General features: G+C 40.4%; 1 protein-coding gene across 1 annotated transcript in view; it reads right to left on the bottom strand.

Annotated features, from left to right (window-relative positions):
* The window catches only part of TMEM132D (transmembrane protein 132D), a 220,088-nt gene that overhangs the window by 139,617 nt on the left and 55,084 nt on the right, over nt 1-25,387 (bottom strand). The gene's annotated exons all lie outside the window — the stretch shown is intronic.

Below are 25,387 nucleotides of genomic sequence, written 5' to 3'. Positions count from 1 at the left end.
GAATCTAGTTTTCTATTACTGGAGCGCTCAGGGCAAAGATCTGTGAGAACCTTTCATGCTCCTTCTGAGAAAGTGAGCTACTTTCAACATCAAAGGAATACAAAGAGAAGGGAGGCTGTTAACACAGGTGCTACCACAGGTTACCAGCTTGTTACCAGGGGCGACTAGAAGGTGGCAGATAACTTGTGTGCAGAGGGGTAGGTTTTGAGAGCTTCTGAATTTGCCTTGTCACCGAATCTCCCCAAAGCACTTCAGAAATAACTTAAGGGGGTTTCTATTTCTGTTTATCTTTAGTGCTTTTTCCTGCCCAGACCCTAATCTTAACCCACAAATGGAGAGAGACCAAAGCGGTGTGTAACTGTGCAGGATGGCCGTCTTCACTTTACTAATATTCACCACCTTTGGACCGTGACAGCAATAAGAGGTGTAGGAGAGGCTTCTGAAACCAAAGACAGGCAAAATGCGAATGAAAATGGACCTGACCACCGTTCTTCGTGTCATAAGACAAAGAAATCAGGTCCATTTCCCCTCACTGGAAAGTCTAATGCACTACTGACCTAAGGCAGCAGCAAAATACTCCCTGCAAGAAACCCTGAAAGTATTCATGGTTCTAACCTGTAAATACCCAATACACGTCACTGCCCAGAGCCCAGCTGTGCTGCTGGCTATGCCATGGGTTCCTCTTCGTGAAGGCTTTTTCCAATGACATCAGCTCTCCTTCTTGACCCAATAACAAATTGTATCTGCTGGAGATGGAAACATCTGGTCTGTATTTCCCAGGGCTGCACTAACGCTGGCTTCACAGAGGCTGAAGAGCTAACAGAGCCATCCTGCAGCTGGAACACCTCAAATCAGGGGCTTTCCGGACACCAGAATTAAATGCTATAGCTTGAGAATCAAGTACTATGGGACTGCATGCCACCACGGGATCCTAAAATTCAGACAGCAATTTTGGCTTGACTAAGCTGGGGAACTATTCAAACAATTCCCAGGTACTGGCTCTTGCTGGCAAGTCAGTATGAGAATAATCACTGTAAAAAAGCAAACACATGGGGTACACTGAATGTGGTGATCCTCTGCAGGATCTCAAGTAATTCTGTTGCTGCACATTGCATAAATAGAACCTTTTTGATACTGGAACACTTCAGTATGACATTTCCATCTTGATGTTTCACCTCCATTCACTCCCAGAGGTGTAAGGAGGACTGGTTGGAATTTGTGTTCCCAGCATTTCCACTTCTAATTTTATGTACAACATTAGAGTGATGCTAAATTTATACACTTTTAAGGCCATACTCCTCTTCTTCCAGCTGAAGCTAATATAGGACAGAATTTGAGCCTGAAAGAGATTCAGCTCTTTGAACATCAGTCAAAAATAAAATGTGTCTGTCATTGAGAAAACAGGCAGAGCTCAGTCTGCTTTTGTTAGACTTAAAGCTTATTTGCAATGAGTGGATGAAAACCAAGGGTACAAAGGCTCTCTGGATTTGTATCTATCACAAACCCCTGAAGAAATAAAGACTGTTAAAAAAATGTTTTCCCTAGGAGGAGCAAGCCTTCATATTTGAAACTCTTACAATGGAAGGAACTGTATTTGAGCAGGGCCCATTTAAGCAATAACTGACTAAACCAAACTGCAGCTTTCTAAGTGCAACAGGAATGACATACCACAAAAATTAGGTCATGTAGTCAGACACTTCATACTAACCATCCGAATGTCTGGCTTTTAATTTCATAATCAATTTTGGCATGGCTTATAATAGATAGGATTTGGATGCCAGGATTTAATGTACAGAGCTGGCTTCTATAAGGCTTTTTTTGTTTTGTTTTCCCCACTGAATACTTCATGTACAAACCAGTGTTGTCAGTTGTTTTCAGAGAAGATGCCTCGAAGTTTCTTCAGATTACACTAATAGTTTCACTGATTGAAAATCCACAGCAGAAGAGAACCAGGAGTCCCTGAGATACTGATAGAGTTAGAATAATTTATGGAGAGCGGTCTAGCACAACATAAGCTATTTAAAGCTGTATAATATACCCACAGACTCTTATTAAGGTCTGTAGTTTTCAGCCCTGTGAGACAGAAACCAGTTATCATTATGCATCACCATGAAAGCAGATTAAAATTAAATCAATCTGTTTATCTATGGGTTTGCAATGCAGTTTTTCCAAAGCATAACAAGTTCTCCATCTAATTAACATTTCAGGAGGAAAAACCATTCCACCCAGACACTAAACCACACTCATTCAAATGGAGATATTACAAAAATACAGCCCAGGTGGATTTATAACAAAATTTAATTAGCAAAAGGGCACAAGACCTATTTAGGCTTCATGAAGCTGAATTGTGCATATTGAGAATTAAATAAAATGGATGCCTTTGTAATATGTATCTCTCGGACTTAACAAAATTGCCTACTGCACTTACAGTTTCTGTGCATGCACACAGTGCATATATATATATATGTACACATGCACGCACTCCACACACAGATTTAGATGTTATTCCTGTGACTTTCAAAAAGGAAGTCCTTATTAAAAACATGTTTTGCAAGATGTAAAATGCACAAGTCCCTGGAGAATTAGAAGGAAAGAATGCATACAAATCAATTTAAAGCAGAAACAAATGCAGAGTCTGTAGCTCCGATCTCTATTCACTTACTAAACAAGCCACGGGAGGGCCCGATCCTCAGGGGAACCAGAGCCCTTTGTGGTCTGCAGAACTGCATCTTTTGGGATTAGAAAATCCCCTGAATTAGGGCTGAGGAAGCAAAGCTTTGGAGTGATGTGAGTCACAAGAACAGCACTGGGACCCCAGGGACCCCAGTGCCTTGGGACTCCCAACAGGCAGGAAAAGTCAGAAACAGTTTTTCATCCAATTCCCGTGTGTGAGGCAGCAGGCTGGCTGGGGCACCCTCTGCTGAGTTCATCTGGCGGGCTGTACACGTCAAATCAGCGGCAAACCATGAGAAAAAGGAAAACAGCAGCATTGTAACCTGAAGTGGCGCTACAAAAATACGTGCTACTAGCAGGCAAGATCCCAGTAATATGATAGATAAGACACCACTGTTAGAAATGACAATGTTAGTGTTAGCAATGTTCTAAGGAGGCATTATTGTGTTAAGAGACAAGCTGGTGCTCCTGCCTCTATCCGTATCTCAATACAAATTATGAAACAAGCATAGAGACGTTTGAGAGAGACACTGTCTTAAGGTTGATAGTTAGAGGTCAAGGTGAGGAGGTAAATCCATGACCTCTTTTCACGCCTAAGTACGCAGCAAACACACTGTTGCAACATAGCACTGACTGACTGTCACCTCTCCCAGCTGCACAGCAATGGATAATTGGGCAATAATGGGCAACAATACTAAACAAAACAAAATATTTATGTATTCAAGGGTGTGAAGGCAGGTGTTTGTTTACAGAAATGAAAGACAAAGATAAATAGTGCTGCCTGCTGATTTAAAGTGGTTTGGAGCCCTGTGTACTGTTTCCAACTACTGCTTCTAAAATAAATGCAAAAATATGATGCAGGGTCTGAAATATTTCTTTCTAAACTGCTGGTAAAAATAAAACAATGCAACGCATCCTTTCCTTTCCTGGCCAAACATCAGCAGAGCTGCTACGCCACGGCCTGTGCAAACAACAATTTTTCACATTAGCCTTAGATTTACGAAAGCATAGGAAAAACAACGCACAGTGCTGGGGACTGTGTGCAGTAACAACAGAGGGCCATTTGCTCCATTTCACAGGTTAAAAAAATGGTAGGAAAACAGCTACCACCCCACAGGCATGTGCTTCTCACCCAGAGAACCATCTAGAAGCAGAGATGAGTGTAACCAAGGATTTCTGTTACAGATCGCAGGTGGAGTAAAACAGAGCACAGCACAATGAAACATTTTTAAGTGCTGTACAGACGTTTATACGTGTGCATTTACATATGCAAACATATTTTTATGCCGAGTGGGCAAGAGGCAAGTGGAGAAATTCTTCTGGATTCACTTAAAGTGGCTGAGAACATTAGGAGCACAGTGAATAAAGACGAGAAGGCTGACGGACCGTGCTGTGGGAGTCTTCCAAATCTAACAGCTGCAGATACAGGAATACAGTTACACATGCTCTATATATACCAAGAAGCAATGGGGTTGGTGAGACTATTTCTTCGGTTTTACTTGCAAAGCAGTGCCTGGTGCAGGATCTTTTTGTTTATAAGTCATACAATCAGACATAATCATTGAAGGATGCAGATACTCCAGAGCTGTGACCTGGATAATCACTTTTTTTGCAACGGAGAGATGCTGCTAGCAGTCAAAACTACAAAAGTTTTGACTTATCAAGCAGATCAACAGCCACTGCCCAAACTCCCTTCAATGTCACTAGTTGATATCTGATGTTCAGTGAAAAAGAGCACATAGCTTAAAGCAAATGCTTCAAGGCTGAGGCTAAAGTGTGTTAGCAATCATAATAATAGAATAAATGCAGATGCTATGTTTACCCCAAAAGAATCTCCAAAAATGTTCCTGTCCTCTCCTGGAGAGAATAAACTGCACAAATGCTCATGAGCCTGCTGCTCCTCCCAGTGCGGGTTCACCTCCTGCACCCCAGTGCTTGACACTCAATCTGCCCCTTCCATTCTTCGTGGTGACACATTGGAACTCACAGGCAAGGGTTTGGTGCTTGAAAGTCATGTAAACAAGTTTATTAGAAAGTTTCTTTCAAACTTCATAAGCAGGGCAGTTCTGAGGTATTTCCAAATCACATCCTAATGCAAAATGAAACAGCAGTATCATCACTGAGCAACGAAAGAGAAGATTACCTCGGCAGTGCTAACGAAGACCAATCAGTGAACATGAGTTAGCACTGTTCCCTAGCAACTTCCCACAGCTGCAGATAAAATCATTTCCTGGACATCACGGAAATTGTGAATACTTAGTTCTCTTACACAGGAATTCTCTCATCCACCACTCATATGCAGCCCTCTCCAGGAGGTAACACAGGAGCAATTTACTGCAAGATGCATCGTTACATTAACTTGTACAAAAATTTTTAAAAAGACCTATGGATCCATATGTGCTTTGTTTGTCCCTCATTCGATGACATGTACGTTAGATGTTTAAGGAACTGCATCAGAGAGATGGAAAACCAGCATATAATAACCTTTGCTGCAAAAACCCTGAGCCTGCAAACCCTTTTTCGTAAAGGTGTTTTCATGCAAGCGATTCCGCTGATTCCTGATGAATCCTTACTTAAGGTTTACAGAATCAGGTCTGCAGTAAAGAAAATGTAAAGTTAGTGTATAAATAAAGGGTTCAGATTCTTTAATGGAGAAAAAAGCCTGCGTTACTCCAAAGAGTTGCTGTCGGCATAGAACAGCTATTCACTAAGCAATTCAAATAGGAATTTTTGTTATATACATAAAATCTCAGGCTGAGCACTATACATCTATACTGACATATTTAACTACCTTTCTGTCATCTGCACGAGTGGCTACCGAAGCGACATTTGCTAAACAGCAGCAAGGAGTTCTGCTGCAGGCAAACCCTAATAGCTCAATGAAGCCACTCATGCAGAAGGGAGTTCAATTAATACAAAAATGACACTGCCCAAAATTATTCTGTGTCCTTAGTGTAGGGTACACACGACGCTGTCTGGATCCAGCTGCAGCAGTTGCCTCTCGTGCAGGTCAGAGCGCAGCTGCCGTTATGGTTTTAATACTGGAAGAGCCACAGAAGAGGGTTTGGCTGATCCCAGCAGAAACAGGGATCACTTGGAATTACACAGAAACCTCCCTGTCGATTGCTCTCCAAGACAGAGCTATTTTGCAGGAACACAAAGGCAGCTGGTAATCCTCTGCACATAAAAATCCTGAAAAACTAATAATTGCACTTCCTCTCAGCCTCAAATTTAATGCATTTCCTTGGACTGTTTTATTCTATTTGTGCATTTTAATATAAGAAAGATGAGAAGGAGTTAGAGACCTCTCATCACAGCATACAATTGTTCTACTGTGGAACTCAAATATGTGAGAACCGCTTAATGTCTGCTTATTGGTGGTCAAAGTTAAATGTCATAAAACAGAATACAGGGACTTAAAATACAGACTGAGCAAGAACTATAGAGCACGTACTTTTTTTAAAAAAAAAATTATACTAAAACTTTGTAGCTTTAGAGACCAGGTTTAATGCGTCATAATTTTTCGAAGCAGGTTGCTCTTTCAAAAATAGAGGTTTTAAAAAGTTTTAGTGACCTGACATACAGAAATCTTACTTGTGGCAATGACTGACATTTTTCACTTCTGCAGCAAAAGCCCAGTGGCAGTCAGCCAAAAATGTTAACACTCTAAATCATTTGCCACTTAAAAAAATTCTATAAGCAGAAGCGACTACTGGGCACTTTTTAAATGAAAGTAAAAAGGTTGTATCCCTGGCTACCAGCTGGTAGGACAAAATCCGCTAAGGAATACGAGCTGTTTTATCAGGCAACCAAAACATCAACACAATGGATAAAATGGCCAGATGATGAAGTGCTGAGGATGATGAAATACATGAAGGCTGGAGAAACCATGACACAGAGAAAAATTACAGAAAGGGATCTCAGGAAAATAATTAAACCGTAAGTTCATCAGACATGGACTTTACCTGGGTTTTTTTAACTATAAGAAAGTGCAACCTAGTTTCAGGAATCTCCATGCTCCTGTGACTAAGGATTTTACAACACAGCACAACACTAGAGTTCAGCATGGAAAACCCATATGGCTGTAGGAAGAAAGAAATTAATAGTCTGCCCAGGGATTAAGGCACCGCTCAGCCCCAGTGCAAGCCCAGCGCCTGTTTGCTCAGCTTCATCTCCGCTCAATTAACTCCCGTGCTCTCACCAAGGGGATGTGCACTCAATCCCAAACCTGTTTGTAGGGGTTTGACAGCGTTGATCGACTTGTGGTCAAAATTAATGTTCAAAAAAGATTCTCAGTTGACAGATACCACTCTTGCCTTTTAGACTGCTTTAGTTTGGGCTTTTTATGAGTTTAAGGCAGGGGAAAGGCAGACATCTGTTTCATAAAGAACATTTTTCCAGCTGTAGCTGGAATTTCTCCTGCACAAAATGTGCACACAGTGCTATCATTCTGAAAATCACACTGGTTTATTCCCAAATTGTAGAGGCAAATGATGAATCAGTAAACACGGTAATGAAGAATTCAGTCCACAGTTCATTCAACTGCATTGAAATTAGCACTTCATAAGCCACTGTGCACACAGATTCTTTATGCAGAAAGTTCTCTTTGAAGGTCTATTCCAAGTCCACAGTCAAGGTGGCTCTGTGTGCGTCATACTCTGCTGCATATTCCTTTGAACAGTTGCCTTTGCAACTTGAGGCAGTTTGTATACAGACTAATTAAACAATGGCCCCTGTCACCACGGGTCCTGCTGGGAACAAACTGGGGATGACAACATACGTGCTGCCAGCAAAGAGCACAGTCCAACCATGAACACAACCAGGAGTGCCAAAGGGTCAGGGGGAGGGAGCAAAAACTGATCGAAATATTTAAAACTATTCCTTATCAATGTGCTGTAGTGGGGTGTGCAGAAAGAGCCCCGAGACTGGGGACCCCGAGGTGACTGTGCAGAGTGGCAGCAGGTCAGTGTGGGGCTGGGGAAACAAAGGTGCTGTAGCAAAGACTGTCAGAAAAAGGCAAATGTCAGTCTCCTCTGTGGCTACAAAGGTTCCCTTGGAACCGCCTTTCTGCAGGAAACAGGGAAAAACAGTATAATATGTCTTACTAAAAACAAACTTCTCCTCTTGGCTGAAGTGCTGGCTGCTGATAACAGATTGATGAAAAAAAAAAAAAAATCTCTATTTTTATGTTGATGTATTGCTTTCACTTAGAGATAAAGGGGATAAATACTTTAGTAATCTCAGTCACAAACTTGTCGTATTATAAGGATTACAGTCTGTTAGGATCGTATAAAATTCATGGCAAAGCTTGTAATTCTGCTATATCTCAATGACAAAAACCTCCTATTGTGTTTTAGGAATCACAGCTTGCTAATATTGCAAATATCATCACGAGCTGCCTGCTGTAACAAGGCTAGTTTGGGGAAAAACTGCATAAATCCACTTATCTGTAACGTGTCCTACTCTTCACCAGGTCCATGGGTTGGGGAACCTGTGAGTGCTGGACAAAGCCCGGATACCCCATCTTCTTTGGCTTGGAAGTTCCTCACTCAAACGTTGAAAACAAATGTCGGTACCAGCTCAATAGCAGCTGCACTGGGCACACCGGATCCCTCGTGCAAGACCTGGCACAGAACAGTCAAACAGGGCATTTCCAAGGGAGACGGAGAATTGTGGGTATAAGGGCCGACAAATTAGCCCCAAGGCTTGGCTAAACAAAGAAATTTTTCCTCTTCCAAAAATATCTGCCTGGAAGTCAGGGAGCGACTGCTAGAGGAGATTTACTAAAATGGTACACGCTAAAAAAATTTTTTAAAAAAATTAATCTGACAGGCCCATCTGAAGGCTAATTTGGAGACCTTCCCTCTAGGAGACTCTGACAGAGCGCTCACTATACATATGTATGCACTGCAAGAGCGTAGGAGGGTACACTAATTAACTTTCACTCCACCTGGTCAAAAAAAAAAGGGAAGAAAAGGCATGAACAGCATTGGAGAGTCAAATCCAAGGCAGTGCCGTTAGCAAATCCTACTTGTATGAGCAGGTAGGTGATAGCTCTGGTATGTACAGGTAGAATGTCTGATGTCAAATGTTCATTAAGTTTGTCCTTGAAGCAAAGTTCGGCTGAAAGGTGGAAAGTGGGTCATTCAGTGTGATCCTACATATCAGAGGCATTATCATATTTGGCTATGCATTGACTGATCAGTGCTGGAACATTGGCTTGAGAAGTGTTCCGCTCTGAACAAGGGATTAATTAAAATAGAAGCTAAATGCTACTGATATTGGTGATGCAGGAAAAGACTATGACCTGGTAAAAATCAAGATGGCTAAATGCAGCATTAGACAAAACAAATTCATAGTAAAATGTAATTCCAAGAAACAGAATCCAATTTAAAAAAAGATATTTAGCACATTATTTCAATACTTCATATCATCTCTTTCAAAGTTAAAAAGAAACCTGGTGTTCAAAATGTTATTTGCAATACATACTCTAATGATAATGCAGGAATGTGGTAGATTCACATTTTCAAATATTCATTAATTTCCCACCACCACTGAGAAGCATATCTATTTACCTCATGACATAATAAGATATTTTTAGTCTTGAATAATTTGACTTAAGCAAACGAGACAAAGAAAAAGGAACTAAGAATTCAGAATTTCTGGGATTTTACTCCTGCTCAGAGACTGAGGACATGCATTCCATGTAGATTTTAAAAAGCTCATCTGCACCCCTCTCCAAATTGCTATGTCTATGCAAATTGCCAGCTCTCATCTACATTGCCTGATTTGAATTAAATTGGGTATAAGTCAGTTCAGAATTAATTCAAGCAAGATATTGGAAATGTTCCTCTTACCAGTTTCATGTTCTGTGAAGTCACTTTGAAAGCAAAGGAGCTACAAACCCCATCAGGATATTTCACTTCCAAAGGTGAAAAATGAAGTTTCATCAAGCCAACAGTAATAGAAAGAAACCCCACCAGGCATAGGTGGGTATTTAAGAGCCAGGTGGCTTCCTTTGGTCTCTCACACACTGGGCTCTGCTTCTGGAACCACTTTACCCTCCAGTCATGACACTGTGGGGTGTTTTTTTTTGTTTGTTTTTTTTTTTTTGTTTTTTTTTTTTTTTTTTTTTTTTTTTTTAACAGCATCATAGCAGAGAATTTCCCCTCAACTAGAACAGAAGGAAGAGAGAAGATGAGCCCTGCTGTCCTCAGTTTGCCATGTCCCTGTACCAGCATCATCACCGGCTTTGGGGAGAGAACTAGAGAAACTGGGATCCCTTCAGCAGAGCCTCTGGGACGCCAAGTGACCATAACAGTGACAGCAAGCAGTGTGCCAGCAAGGCTCTAAAAGAGAACACTTCGGTACTACTCCTATGAAAGAAATATTTACAGACAAAAGTATATTATCTGTATCATCCTGTGCAAAGCAAGTGCCAAAGAACATTTGGATGAGACCATGCACCAGAAAGTTACTGGCAGGTCTCTTCACCTGTCACACATGCAACAGGAAAAAAGGGGAGTCACTAAGTTGGACTAGAGTGTTCACGGTAGTGTTCTGGTGTTCAAAATGCAGAAATGGTATTTTCTTCAAAAGGTGCTACAAGTTCACTGTTGTCTGAAAGACAATCCAGACAGGATTCTGAGAAATACACTCCAGAATGAGACACCCAGGATGAATGTTCACATTTACCAATGTGTGTTTCTAATTCAGCTTCTCAAGATCACAGAAAAACATGCATTAGATGGAACCCCTGTATCCACAAAGTATATTCAGTTTTATACCAACCCTCAAGTTCTATACTGCATTCTCCTTACAGTTTTTCAGGGAATATCCAAATCCTTTTTCCCTAAACACAGAAAACTACTATTTTTGTGTATTCTTGCCTGCTCAGAAATTTGTAAGCCCCATTCTCATCTTTATCCCTGAGGAGCTCTCTATACCATCTCCATTCCACATCTGTCATTTCTTGTCTCTTTTTTTCTGGTATTTTCCTTTTAGCATTCATCCAATAAAAATATGATATTTACTTATAATCAAGGAACCTCTCAGCCTATTAATTTCTTTCTGGCTTCCTTCAAAATCCCTTCAGAAGTTTTGGTTGTCGCCACTGACACAAACCGGAGCTGCTTCACGACTCTCCGAGCTTGCCATGAGAAAGCAGCCCCTTGCAAAATACGCTCGAGGACCAGAAGAACAGAAAAAGGCTTTTACCTGAGGACACTGAATTGTACAGCTGACATTGCTGTTGCTAGAAAACTGCCCATTGATTTCACTGGCCACTGAGGATAGCTCAGGTTCATTGCATATAAGTTTATTTTAAGACACCGGTAGAACAGGAAAATATTGCAAAGTGGTATTAAATCACACAGCTTTGCTCAGCAGGATTGATTTGGAAATCAAAGGGTGTAATATACATATTTGCTACTGTTCTGCACAATAAATTATTATGTCTGTTTCTCATTTCAAGATTCCTAGACAGGTAGTTAAAAATACGTGGAGTGATTTATTCAAGGTTGGAAACACTTGCAGCATCCATAATATATCTCAAAAGAAGTCAGGTTGCTTCCAGAATGTACCTCATTTTCACTAGTAGTTTTGAGACATCTATAAAACTTCCGAACAAGTTTAATAAATCTTCTCAAAAACAGATGCGTGTAATTGATCCTGTAAGTTTCCCATGGAAACCAGAGGCACCGTTCATTTTTTAAACCCTGAGAGGTACGACGTCTATTAGCTTTCCTAAGGTACTATGGCTTCCCCAAATTCACTCAACTAAACAAAAATTGTGCACTTTGATTTGCTTTTGCCTAACTACACTTCCACCCCCAGCTCACCTACTGACCACACAAACGTATCCTTGCCATTTCTGGCAGTTGTGTCTCTTCAGAGTCCCAGGATGTTTTCAAGGCCTTTGGATTCCATGAAATGTTCACAGTTTGTCTCCAGTTTGCACTCCAGAGAAAAGAACCTGTTCTAATGCTACTGCCCAATCTTCCTTGCATTGTTACCAGACCATTCAAGATAGGACTTTGCCATGTCATTCATAATTACTGCTTATTAAAGATAAGTACAATTTTTGACAAAGCAAAGTAGTACATAATTTACATATGATAAAAAGAAGAGGGCACTTACTATACACAAATGAATGGAGAAGAGATGGCACTACATATATTATGAATAAGCACGTTATTATTCTGAAATTGTCAGTTCACTAAATTAATCTTTCCCATTATAAACCTATTTTTAAATTCCCTATTACTAAATACAGAAAATCTAGTTTTGAGTTCCGCCTGAAACAGACTATTTATTAATATCAGAATATAAATAACGTCTATGTAACACTAATTCTTGCACATAAGTTTTTTGGGATTCCAAGGATATCTGATATGTAGGTTTTCTGGTGTTACTGCAATGTGTTTGATTAGCTTGAGCACCATTTAGTCCAATTTGTCATTGAGGTTTATATTGCAGTAACCCCCAAACTATAATTATGAATAACAGCGACACTGTTGATAACATTTTCCAAGTTGCCGCTGTTAAATAGTAGACTACACATTCATACATTTTTCTAAATTATTTTTGAAATCTTTGAAAATATTTCCTGTTTTTAAAAAAATATATTCATATATGGAAAAGTAAACCGTGTGCATACACTGAATGAGGGCTCATTTTCTACCTGGGTGCAACACCATTTTTCTACTCCTGAGCCTGTATTGAGAGTTGAGACCATCAGTTCTTTTGGCTTAATAACTTCAGTTATCAGCTTCAAAGAAACACAACATAGCAATTATGACATGTATTTGAAATGAAGTCCATTTTATTGGAATTGGAATATATATATATAGAGAGATATATAGATATATATATATAGTCTTCTCACTGTTTATATCTATTTTTTTACCTCAAGCCAACCTTGCCCTGTGAACCACAAAGAGTTAGTGGTAGCTTGCCGAGTTTTGCATGGCAGCTGGCCAGGTTTTCATTCCCCCAGCCAGCTGATAACATATTCTTCAAAGATTAAATCACTGTATCACAGGAACATTGTACCCAGCCCCTGCTTTTCCACTGGCTAAGCCAAAGAGAAGTTCAACATCTGAACAACTTGCTTCTGTTTCATCCTATAAAATATATAAGGAGGAAAAAGAGACAGTATACTATAAGGTTCACAAAACAATTTTCTGTAAATCTCAAACCTTTAGACTAGACTCATTGTGAAGGAAAGGTAATGCATCTCTAAAGGATTTTGAATGCTGCCTCATATTCTGTCACTGGACAAATCAGAATCTAAACGGCTGTTTTCTTAATACCCACAGGATATGAATGGCCCAGTTGAGTTTACAACAGTAATAAAGAACAGACTTTCAAATGAAGCACAGACTGATACATACAGCAGAGTGAAAAATAAACATACTAAAGCTGCTACATCATTCTGTCAAGCATACGGTTAAGTTATTATTTTATTTAGAGAACAGATTGCAAGACTGAAGTGATGACAGATGAGGGTATGTTGGTCAGTCATAAATACAAGTATTCTAATAGGAACTGGGTTTGTTACTGATCATATGCTGCCACACAGACTCAGTGAGATCTAATCACTTAGAAAATATGGCTTCTTAAATACGTGTTGCAACTCATTTTCAACTTCAGGTTGCTCAGTTGAAAACAATCCATGAGCACTACTGCAGCTAAATTTTAAGCAAGCAATGGTGGAGTTACAGTTATGGACTCAATTGGACATCCTAGTTCCTTGTAAAAGAGTAGAGTTACTCCTTTAAGAACAGCTTTCTCAGCACCTAATTCACTTTGGAAGAATACACACAGCTGGCAACAGCAGCTTTTGCCTTAGCATTTGTTTAGTTTTAAGCAATGCAAGGCATCTGATAATCACACTTTTCATTTTTCCAGAGCTTCCTAACACCTTGTATTCATTAGGGTCCCACAAAGAGCATCTTCTAGTTTGACTACCAAGGGCCAAGAAGTTTCACACCAGCACCTCTATGAATGAATTATATGCACCATGCACACACCATTTTTTTTTTTCAAGCGACACCCAGATCCACCAGGAGACATCTCTGACATGGTTTCAAAGTTACTGGTACCCAAGTTTCATATGGTATTGCAGTCATCTATGGAAACAAACACCTCATCAGTAACAAGCTTGTGATATGAATGAATTGCCAAATCCTCTTCCTCTTCCTGGAGATGTCAATCACGCACAGACCGTGACACTGCCAATGATGCTCGAAAGGACACGCTTTACATTTAAGCTGTTTATTTCAAGCTTGAACAAAACGCCTCACCAGAGCATATAGCTTTTGTTTTAGCTGAGCTGCCTTTCCAGGCTCCAGCAAACCCAGTTCAGCTTCTAGAAAAAGCCAGATCTACTACAACATGATGAGAAGTCTGCCATAATTGCTAAAGATTTTGCAAATACTGCCTTAAACAAATGTACAGTCAATCTCACAGTGCCTCTCAGAAAGAGAAATATAAAAAAGCACATTGCACACAACAAGGTTCTGTCTTACAATACCATTGCAATGTACGCCAAGTGCTATGTTTTACAATCTTTTCCTAAAACAACAGCAGAGAGAGAAAAAACAAACAAGCCAACCAACCACAAAACAAACCAAACCTAACGTTGAGTCTATTCAGGAGCGGTTATTCCACACAAAGACTGCTAACACTGAGTACATAATAGCGCCTGGCTGGTCTGAAACACAGAAAAAACCTGAGCGCAACAACATGGGTACAAAACATCACAAAGGATTATTACCATCTTCAAATGCACTCATTTAAGTTCAAAGACTAAAGTGACAGAATGTCTACTAGACAACAACTTCTTAAATTGCTTTCAGCTTTGAGTAGCCACTGGAAGCATCTTTCATTGCATTTATATATATAGTTTTGGAATAAGTTTTAGAGGTATTCTTGATACATTCAGTGGATAAATAGCTGTAGAAAATTCAGTCTATTCAAAATGGTCAGTACTTCTACACTCATAATAACAAGCAAGCACCAGCTACCTTTACAACTGTACACACTCGTGACAGATTTTTCAGGTTACACAGCTGAAAATCTGCAAGGTGACCTACTCTGCGATGCTGGTTAGAGACAAATATGGGGTACCAGTGCCATTAGTTGCAGGCCCTGGAAATAACATTATTTTTACGTTCTCAGGATTTATACCAAAATAACATGGCTCTATCATACCAACTCCTGTCACACACCGCAAGGGTTTCCTTTGGAGGTCCCTGTACAACTGGAATAAGCTAGCATCGTTTCATTGACTCTGGAGCAATGGGCACCACACTAAGCCTCAAAACCCCCTTTGTTTTGTTCCAGCTCCCAGGCAGCCTGGCTCACAGACCAGAGAGGTCAGTTCAGCCTTCCCATACTTCCAGTTCTCCATCTGTAAATCAGGATGCTGACACTGACTGCTCTATACAGGTGCATCTGCATATGAAAATACTGTATCAGAGCTTGTTGTTATAGTTACTGTTGAACTAGGCTGATTTACAGCAGATATTATGTCTGGTGGTTTTTGTTCTTTTGTGTTTGTTGTGGTTTTTTGGTTTTTTTGTTTTGTTTTTGGTTTTTTTGCATTTTTTTTTAAATCAAATGGATAAGTAATAATACTCAGAAAAAAAAAAAACACACACAAAAAGAAAAAAGAACACATTAAGTACATTATAAGTAGAATACAGTGAAGGAGGATGAGATCAGCTATGAGTAGGCTGCTGTCCTATATGAACCTTCCATTTGATTACTATTTATCAAAGCGGCAGCACTTAGTCCCATATTCAAAGTGCCTGAGAATACTCAGTACAAAAGCTTCGGTAACTCACTCCTCTTGAAATTATTCTGAGCCACTAGAGTCATAATTACACTGTCATAATGAAGAGGAAAAAACCCTTCTAACAACTAAATTCTTGTTGTAAATTGCATTATGAAAGCAGTAATTCCCTCTGAAGTAGGCATTATCGTGTCTTACTGCCCACATCAGCTCATTATGGTGCCTCTGCTATCCCAGTGGAGCCTTCGCTTAGTAAATGAATGTTTGGGGATGATATTGCCAACTCGGGACTTATTACTTAATTGAATATGGAAACATTTAGGCCATTAGCATACATTTAGAAGTGTCTTATTTCACAGATGTGAATTTATCTTGGGGAATGCCCTTCTTTCTTCCCTCCCCCTTTTCATCTTGCAATTCTTTCCCCGCAGCCAGCTTATTTATTCACTTAGGTCCTAGTCCATCCATTTGCAAGCCTGTGGGTGAATGGCTTCATATTTTAAAACATTCCTGAACTGACATTTGGAGACTATTTTCCAAAAAATCCTGAACAGCCAAACTCTTCCTATCTTCCTTCACAACGGAAAAGTATCACCAACTCTAGATGATTAAGAAAGCATAAACTTGTTCAGCTAAATAATGAGATTTTTCGGGTATTCTAAGTTGTTTTATCCACGTAATTATTACAAGATTTCCAAGCCACACATAAAGCATTTCTTCACAATTTTTGACTGAAAGGGAATATATTCCCCTCTATCAAAAGGGTCAAGAAGCTAGAATAAATACAATGAAGGAAACTGGACAGATGTGGCAAGTCCTAGGGTTTGGTTTCTTTATCAAGTTTCAGCAAAGGCTGAACATCTGCATGGTCACAAGTTGCTAGAAGCCCTGCTCTCCATTGGACACACCAGGCAGGACAACAGCTGAGGGTCTCCAAAAGCCTGAAGGCTGCAGATCACTAGAGCGTGATGTGCTCAATACAGTGACTTCCTGGACGTATTTCTAGCAGCACAAGCTACCTCAACTGTGTCATCTGTTTAGAGCTCAGAGAGTACAAAACTCTGACCATTCCTTAGGCAGCAAAAAGTAAAACATTGAACGCTTCAGTAAAACAGGTAGTTGTTCATGCATCCAGTTCTGCATCAGGCCTATATCTGTATAATCTCCTATGTTTGGGAGGAGAAAAAAAATATGCCAATATTCAAAAGTATGAGGTAATTGAAATTCTTGCACCCTGACTCATCCCTGTGCCATTCCAAGTCACACAACCTGATTAGTGAGATATTTGCACAGGTTATCTCCATTTGCTTCCATGAATTTATAAGTGTACAACAAAACCAGTACATTCATGTTGGCGTGTGCTATGATGTGCTACCCCCCCCAGGAATTATTCCTCTGAAGCTACCTTTCTACCGATGTCAGGCTGTACTGTGTAGGGAGCAGCTTTGCCACCCAGTTGTGAATTCCAGCAGTGACTCTGAGGCACAGCAAGTTACTGCTGTGTTCCCAAAGCTTGCAGTAGCACAGTTTTCTCCAGCTCCCAGGAACAGCACTTCTTTGAAATCAATTTCTTTCTGAAAAATGCTAGAAGTCACCGGTTGCAGTCGTTCCTAACTAGCACTGGGAAACCCATCCCCTGTAAGACACCCACTGACTCTGTTTGGCCCAGAGGTTGAGCATCTTGTGTCTGTTCCCTCCTCCTCCCTCCCCTCCCGCTCACCTTGGCCCTCAGAATATCGCTCTCCTAGTGCTCAACGTGGCACTTGTCTGAATGCTTGAACACCTGGAAAAAAGGGCCGCTTTCCGCAGCATCTGTGTTAAAGATGGAAACGATGCTGGCGGAGAGAGAGTATTATCACAGGAAGGTGTTTTAGTCAAAAGGAGCCAGGATCTATGAAAGAGGCAAATACAATAGCCGCTTTTATTGCAACTCTGTTACAAGTTTATATTGTTCCTTTCAGCAGCTTTGATGTTCATTCTCTTCTTTGTAGCTCCTTTCTGTCTTAGCAATGCATATACCTATAGCTCACCTCCGTCCCTCTTCCATTTAAGCAGTGGAAGGCCTATTTAAACATTTCTTTGAACTACAGTGGTAATATTGAAAATTGACTTTCCCCTTCTGGGTTTGAATTTGTCCACAAACAATTGCTTCAGCTGGTGGCAACTTACATTTTTCTTTCAGGTTTTACAGACAGCTCCAACCTACAGACTGGCAAAGCAATTACTGCCTCCACAAAAGCTGGATCACAGGTACATTTTAGAAAGGGAATTTTAACATAGATTTTTTTTTTTTTCCAACATAAGTCAAATCAAAGTCTATTAGCACTTCTAGTTGCAGAGTAAAAAAAGCCTTCATACATGAACTCTAAATGTTCAAGAACTAGAGGGAAGCAATCCTATTCCTTAAATAAAACAACGAAGCAAGCAAGCAGAAACCCAACAGATGATATAAAGCCTTTTTCAGTATCTATTAGCTTGAGTAATGAATACTTAAAATAGGCAATTCCTCAAAAAGACAACGATCCTTAAAACCAAACACTTCAGAGCTTTTAGGTATTAGACCCAAAGTGTCAAATTGTACTCCCTTGTGTTTGATTTTAGCCACTTGTAGAGCGAAGCTAAGGATTCACTCATGTAGTGTATTTTAACAATGAGCAAGAAGAGATGGGTAGATTTTATAATTTTGCAGATGCAAAAGATGTTTTGTTTGGAAAATTGATATCCACAGATAAGTGGAATTTTATAAAGTAACAAGACCGTTTACTAAAATATACCACAACTTTACACAGGTGTTATAAGGATGTGTCAGATCCATTTTTTAAGAAAAGTAATACATTTAAAAATCTAAAAGGGCTCAGGGTTGCCATCAGAAATGCAAAACTAATGTTACACTTCTTTGTGATCAAAAATGCACTTTGAGATTGCCTGAAGCATTTCATGCGTTTGTGTTCATTCCTGATAACTGTCCCTCTTAAAAAAAGTAAAAGCAACATTGTAAGAAGTCAAAATATTTCAATATTTCCAAACCAAAGTAGTAAATGGCAGGGGCTCTGGACAGACAGACAGCGGCAAGGCTGATCAGAGACCCCACCATGGGACTTCATGTAGGTGCTTGGGCACATCAGAGCTAAAAAGAAAGTTTACATTGGGTTTTGCATGAACCTTGCTTTAGAAATAGGCACCCAGAGCAGACGTGAACTCGGCCTTGTGACAACTTCTGGAACTTTCTCAAGGGGAGTGTTTCCCTGGCCCGCAACAAAAGCACGAACCTGGTTTACTGTCAAGGAAATGGGAGGCGAATGGGCAGTCACCCATTCTCAGGGCTGTCCCTGGCCCTAAGCTTGGAGGACACACTGGTGTTAGATTTATAATCCCTTTGTCCTGATAAAACAATGAGAAATCCTTGCTCGGATCAAACAGCATTAGGGACAGTGTGTGCACAGCAAAACGCTCTGTGTGTTATCTCAAAACACGATGTTTGATGCTTCTTTATCTGTGTTAACACACCTTAAAGTCACGCTGTTCCCAGCGCTACGCCTTCACCCAAACCCTCCTTCCTGTTGGCTTCACTTTATCAGTCAGCTGGGGATTTAAGTACATCACAGTGACATCTCCCACTCTTAGGCGAGCGCGTGATGGATGGCAGGAGCAGCACCTGCAAACAAGGCGGCTCACCCCTTGTCAGTGCCAATCACACTTGCCATCTGTCTGCCATTTATCCAGCACAGACCTGACAGCCTTCTTTCATATTGTTTCAGTTCTGGCCACAAAGGAGCCTCTCATGTTTTCTCCGCTGAGAATCGAGAAATACCACAGGAAGAAAATAAAACTCAGACATTTATTCCAGATATTTAACTTGTAGTACCAGTCCCTGCTCCCCCCCGCCCCCCCCAAAAAAAACCCACCACACACCAAAAAACCACCAGCCCAAGCTGCACAGAGACTGTCTACCGCAAGCAGCACAGTCCTCCTGGGGTTTGTTAGCAGAACATCAACGTACGGATCACACAGCTTCATGTTTCCTGCTGGCCCAGCCAGCTGCGCTTAGTCCTTGCAAAGGCTGGGAGCTGCTCTGTGTTCTGCATGCATTGACAGCAGGGTAGCAGGGCTTGGAGTATGACTGTAGCTCTTAGGTACTGTTGCAATGCAATAAACCATAATAACAGTCAGACTGCTCATGTGAGTAATGGTTTGCTTGGTCCGTCTCAGTTTTTTGACACTCAGTCAACGTTATTTTGATTCTCAAAGCAGAGGATCTTAACTGGAATAATCTTAACAGAAAGAACTATTTTCTTCTTAATATAATCTGCCAGTGCAAGAGGAGGTAATAGAGTGTCCTGGAAGTCAATAGTTCTTTAGTACTTGTCTCCATACTGCTACTGACAATTTTGAGGCCATTAGCAGATCACTTAGAAATGCAGGAAAGCTATTTCCCCATCTTCTAGATGGAGAAAATTATATTTGCTTGACTACCTCATAAACAGGCTATGAAAGTTAATTCATACTGGTACAGTATGGTGAACACAGCAGAGGAAAAAGAAGGAAAAAAAATGTCAGCAAAGTCTTTTACCAACCAGTAGCATGGGTGTGATCTTACCTTAACACTACTCTAGAAAGGACATCACCGTACAAGCCTATATTAGGAAATCACATTTACTATGAAACAAAGACACAAGACTGTCATCTTCTTAGGTGCCAGTACATAACTCCCACTTACTTCAACATGTCACTTCTCTATAGTTTATGCTACTGAACACACTCTAAGTGAAGAGTCAGCCCAGGAGCCCATGGAGAGCGATTCCCCTTGTTAAAGGCCACCTTCACACAAAGGGCAAAGGAAGCTACAAGGCTTGCAAACCTTGAGGATATGGTAAGCTTGCTGTTTAAAATCTCAACGTACTGTTAAATAGTGTCAGGCATTGGTGCCTTTCCTAAACAGTCACTTTGCCTCTAGTCTGTGGGGAAAAAAGAAAAAAAAAAAAAATATGTTCAGACTGCTGCATCTTCTATCCTTTTTTCCCTCTGAAGGATTAAGCAGGTTCTAAGTTTTCAGATTTTCTTACTACCAGGAACTGTCTTTTGGTCATTCTTTGCATTTTGCCCAGGACATTTTACCAAATGTTGGCTAGTGAGAGAGGCAAGGAGGAAGAAAAAAACCCAACAAAACCAAAACCAAAACCAACCAAACAAAAAAGAACCCACACAAACAACAGACCTCTTCAAGTTACCTTAAATGCACTTTTTTATGCCTTCTAAAAAATCAGAGTCATATTCAGCCACTAACATAAGATACACAAATTCTGGAAGTTCCTATTCTGCTACGGTTATGTATGTCGTAGAGAAGATTTCTAGGAGTTCTTTAAACCAGAAAATAGAAGGCGATGGTTGAGTGACAGAACAAACCAAAGCTACAGAAGAAGGAGGTGAAAAAACACACAGTAGGATTCCTTCCAATCTGGTAGAAGAGGTACAAATTCAGCGTTGGGATACCATGAAATAGCCACATCACGTAAGGGCAGGAGAAAAAGCCCAGCTCATTACAGAGTTTTATGTGGCTGGTAACCTCCCTGATCACCACTTATTGCCTGATTGTTTCTACCACTAAAATATTATTTAGTTCAGCACTAAGAATAAAATTTGATTTAGCTCAGCACTAGAAGAGCACACAAGCAATTTGGTAAAATGTCAGTCTTGTTCAGATTTTCTTGCTGTATAAATTGAGTGCTAATGATCTTGACTCTGCTACCCTCATGTATTTATGCAGCCTTTTTCATGTTTGCTGGATTATTATTGATTGATAGTTAGACAAAATGACAAATAAGAGAAGTTCATGTAACCTAAACTCTAGGGCCCTTTTAGGAAAAATTTTCCCAATTATCAATGAGCATTGCTTATTTAGTAGCACAATTTCACACTAGTCACTATATTCTCATAATTATCGTCACAAAGACAACAAAAAAATGCCATAGGCAGACCACAAACCCTCTCAACAGTTTATAAAAATGGTACCTACAAGTCTCTGACCCCAAGTTTGGTTTACAAATGCAAAAATATCATAGATACAATTTATATAAAAACTCACCTTTCTCACAATATCACTTTTACAAGTTTCCAGTGCAACCTTTAGTCATTTCCTAAGAATAATGGTATTTTATACTTTTCAATTCTTTCCTCTCAAAATTTAGTGATAGAGTTTGACAGTGAAATCCAAAACTATATATAGGTTATGATAGTGTAGACCAACTTAACAGTATAAAATCAGGACAGTTCTTGCTGCTAGTGAAGCTAAACTGGATTTCCTCCAAATGAAAAGATTTTCCAATAGCTCAGCCATAATAGCTGAAGAAACATTTAAGGCCACAATGCTATGAACATAAAGAATGAGAAAGGCAGGATTCTTTACCTGGAAAACCAACCCTCATCTCTTCCACTTAAGAGTTTACTCTCCTTCACAATTTTTGATGTTGATTGAGAAAATACATACATCAAAAGGAAGATCCTACCAAATGTTAAATAATTCAGGACTGTTCCAATTTATTGGTGACAGGATATATTTCTCTCTCAAATACAAACAGAATTCAAGCCAATAAGCAAATCAACCATTATTGCAGAAGTGATTGAACAGATGACCTGTGAGGTTTGATGGATTATAACTGTCCTTTGTATTTATTGAATATCTCCGAACCAAAGTTCTCAATTAGTTCATTCATCACAGAGAAGCAGCGCATTTTGCCAAGGTAGATATTACTGATTTCTTCTTAGCAGATGAGGAACGCAAAGACTAGGACTTCATTTTTCAAAACCTGTGACTGCGTGTATTTTTATCCCAAATTTCCTTTGTCTGCAGCTGTGATGCCCAAAGGTTCTCCTTCCTCTGGATCCCCCATGCACCAGTGGGCTCCTCACTGGCATTGTCATCTTCTAGATCAGTTTGTGATTGCTCTGAAAGGCAATTTCAGAGCTCAACATCCCCATAAAACACCTGGTGATTTCACACTGGATGTAAAGGAAACCAGAATTTTGGTTTGGTGAATTCCAGTACCTAACTTTAAAGGATTTAAGTTGGAAGATCGCATGTACAAATCTATACAGATAACGTCAGGAAATACCAGAGTGTGATTTCTACTTCTTCGAGGCCCACAGCTTAGTAGATGCCACTTGGAAGACAGAACACACAACACCGCGGAGCACAGGCTACCTCAGACTGTTGGGTCACCTTTACATCCTGTGTGCCTGGGCAAACAGAGTCCCGGGGGACTGCTCACTTGAATTCAGACAACTAAATTCTATTTAAGTGTGATTTTGGAGCATCAAGTTCTTTTTTAGACTGCTCTTAGGCATCCATGTCACAACGAAAACTCTATAACAGCTACAAATAGCAAAGCTTGTCTCCCAGCTTCCACCACTTCTGTCAATCACAAGGTTTTCTTTCTTCTCTTGGAGTTTATTTTTCCACTCCAGCAGCATCTCTTGAATGCATTAGGTCACATACATAAAGGAAAAAACAGAACTAAGCAAACAGCACAATTAAATAATTTTCTCTATTTAGGTCTTCATAAAAAACCATTCCAATTTCTGGCAATAAAATGCCAGTGAAAAGATCCTCTCTTCAAAACACATCGTTCCCATACCCCTTTGCACTCCTACTTTTACAGCACAATACGTGTTCTCACTTCGTACCATGATCTCCCATGCTTGCAGTGAGGTCATTACATGCTATAACACAAATGCAGCTGATCTCAGCCGGGAGAAAGCCTGTTCCCAGGAAAGAGAAGAGAGTGAAAGCCCCAGGTAGGCGGGGAGCAAAAAAGAACCATTTGCAAAGTGTGTATTTTGCATAGAAATCTACTTGCCATACGAGAGCAAACCAGTAAGAGTGCTTTCAGTTCACAGCACCCTGGCAGCTCATTTCAAGCCTAATCCAGGAGCACCTTGGGCTGCAGCAGGGTCGGGAACCCCATCCCCTCCGGTGTCACTCAGAGCCCACAGCTGCTGGGAACCCACAGCCCTGCGTTGAGCAACTCTGGACAGATCCCGTGAATATCCAGGCTTACAAAGCCTAAAAAGCTCTGCTTTATCACACGGCCACATCCAAACTCCTGTTACCAACAACCGGTTCTTACCGACCCTTTCTGGGGAGCTCAGCCCTTCAGTGCAAGTTTCCGCCATGCAACTCTGCTCTGGAGGATGCACGTGGAGGAATTGCCGGAAGGCCGTCCAGCCGTAGGCTGGGCTGGAGGGAGAGGTGAAGCTGGTGGATGCTCAGGGAAAGGGCTAATTACTCCCATGCTTCTGCTGCAGATACTGCTGGCAAAACAGATGAACGGGGGCAGGGGGGAAACCACCAACCAACCCAACCATGCATCAAAAAAAACCCCAAACAAACACACACAAAACACGCATACCAACAATGACAAACCACCAAAACAAACCCCAGTGGAGGCGGGCTCCACCAGAAAAATCAAAAGATACAGCACTCTCCTCATATGCTAAACGTTAGAGTAAAGGACATGCAACAATAGCAACACAAAACTACATGGCAGCTTAAAATAAAATCAGAATGCACTTCTAAATGGGAGCGGCATTAGATCCCACATCCCCGCAAGGCCCCGGGATGTTCCCGCTGCCCTGACACTGCCACTCTGCAGCACAGACTGTCACTTTCCAGCAAAGTCCTCATCACAAGGTGAAAAAGAGACAGATACAACAAAAACACACATTTCCCAATGTCCTGGTAAACTCTGGTATCCCCAATTTCATTTCAGAATGAAGCAAAATAATTTTTTTCAGGGGGAAAAAAAAATTGAGATTTGGAAAACTAGAGTATCTATAATCATCAGTTGCTGTCAGACTTCATTCGCCACTTTAACAGTAATAACTATATAGAATTTAGCACACAGGATTCACCAAGTATAACTATAAACCGAATAGCTGTAAAAAAAAAGCTACAACTTTTTTCACTCATGAAAATTTCTATGCCTGACATTAAGCACCTTAAGGCAACTCCATCTCTATCATTTCTTTGTTCATTCATCTCCAGAAGCAGGAAAACGAATTTAAAAGGTTGCAAGCAGAAAGTATCAATGCTCTCAACATTAAGACAAAAATGAAGTTTTATTTATTGGGCTGAGCAAAAACATGCTGATAAAAAAGAACTCTATCTACACTGTAGATTCAGAAAGCACATGTTCCTAAGTTCAGAAAACTATGGCATTCTTACATATAGTAATTGCAAAGTATGTAACATGGGACAGTATTAATAACCAGCAATAATTTTGGCTTGCAGCAAACAAAAATTTTGATTGCATAACACTAGAAGCTTTGAAGCATTAATTACTGAAGGTATTTTGAAGGACTGACATGAAATAATACTTCATATGCTTTCCATTCTCAGCAAAACACTTCAGATAAAGACTGCCTTCCCATTTCAGTTTCCAGCATACATATCTTGAAATTTGGAGAAAAACAGTAAAACAAAATAGACCAGAATATTTTGCACAAACTTCAGGAGTCTTTCAACCCCTTTTGTTGGGAAGGGCAGAGACTCTTCAGCCTTCTCTGGTCACCAGCACGCGACAAGATGACCAGACAGTGTCTGGGAGCACACGGGTCGATGCCCAGGGCTGGGCAGGGCGAGGGACGCTGACGTTGGGATGGACCAACACTATTTGTGCCTCTGCACACAACGCTCCCAAGTGGCCAGCAACGAAGAATACAATTAATTATTAATTTGCATTCCAAAGGAGAGACTATAATAGCTAAAGGCACGGCACATTCAACCACTTATTTTATAAAGGCATTTAATAGTGCTTCGCTAGGAAGATAGAATCGCTCATTGCAATACAGCATGTCAGCTTCAAACAATTGATATTGGCAGTGCCAAAATGGCTTCAGAGAGGTTAAGTGATTTGACCA

This window comes from Caloenas nicobarica, chromosome 16 (genome assembly GCF_036013445.1).
Source record: "Caloenas nicobarica isolate bCalNic1 chromosome 16, bCalNic1.hap1, whole genome shotgun sequence".
NCBI classification, from domain to species: Eukaryota; Metazoa; Chordata; class Aves; order Columbiformes; family Columbidae; genus Caloenas; species Caloenas nicobarica.
Note: the sequence above shows the minus strand (reverse complement) of the source record. Positions and strands in the feature narration are given on the sequence as shown.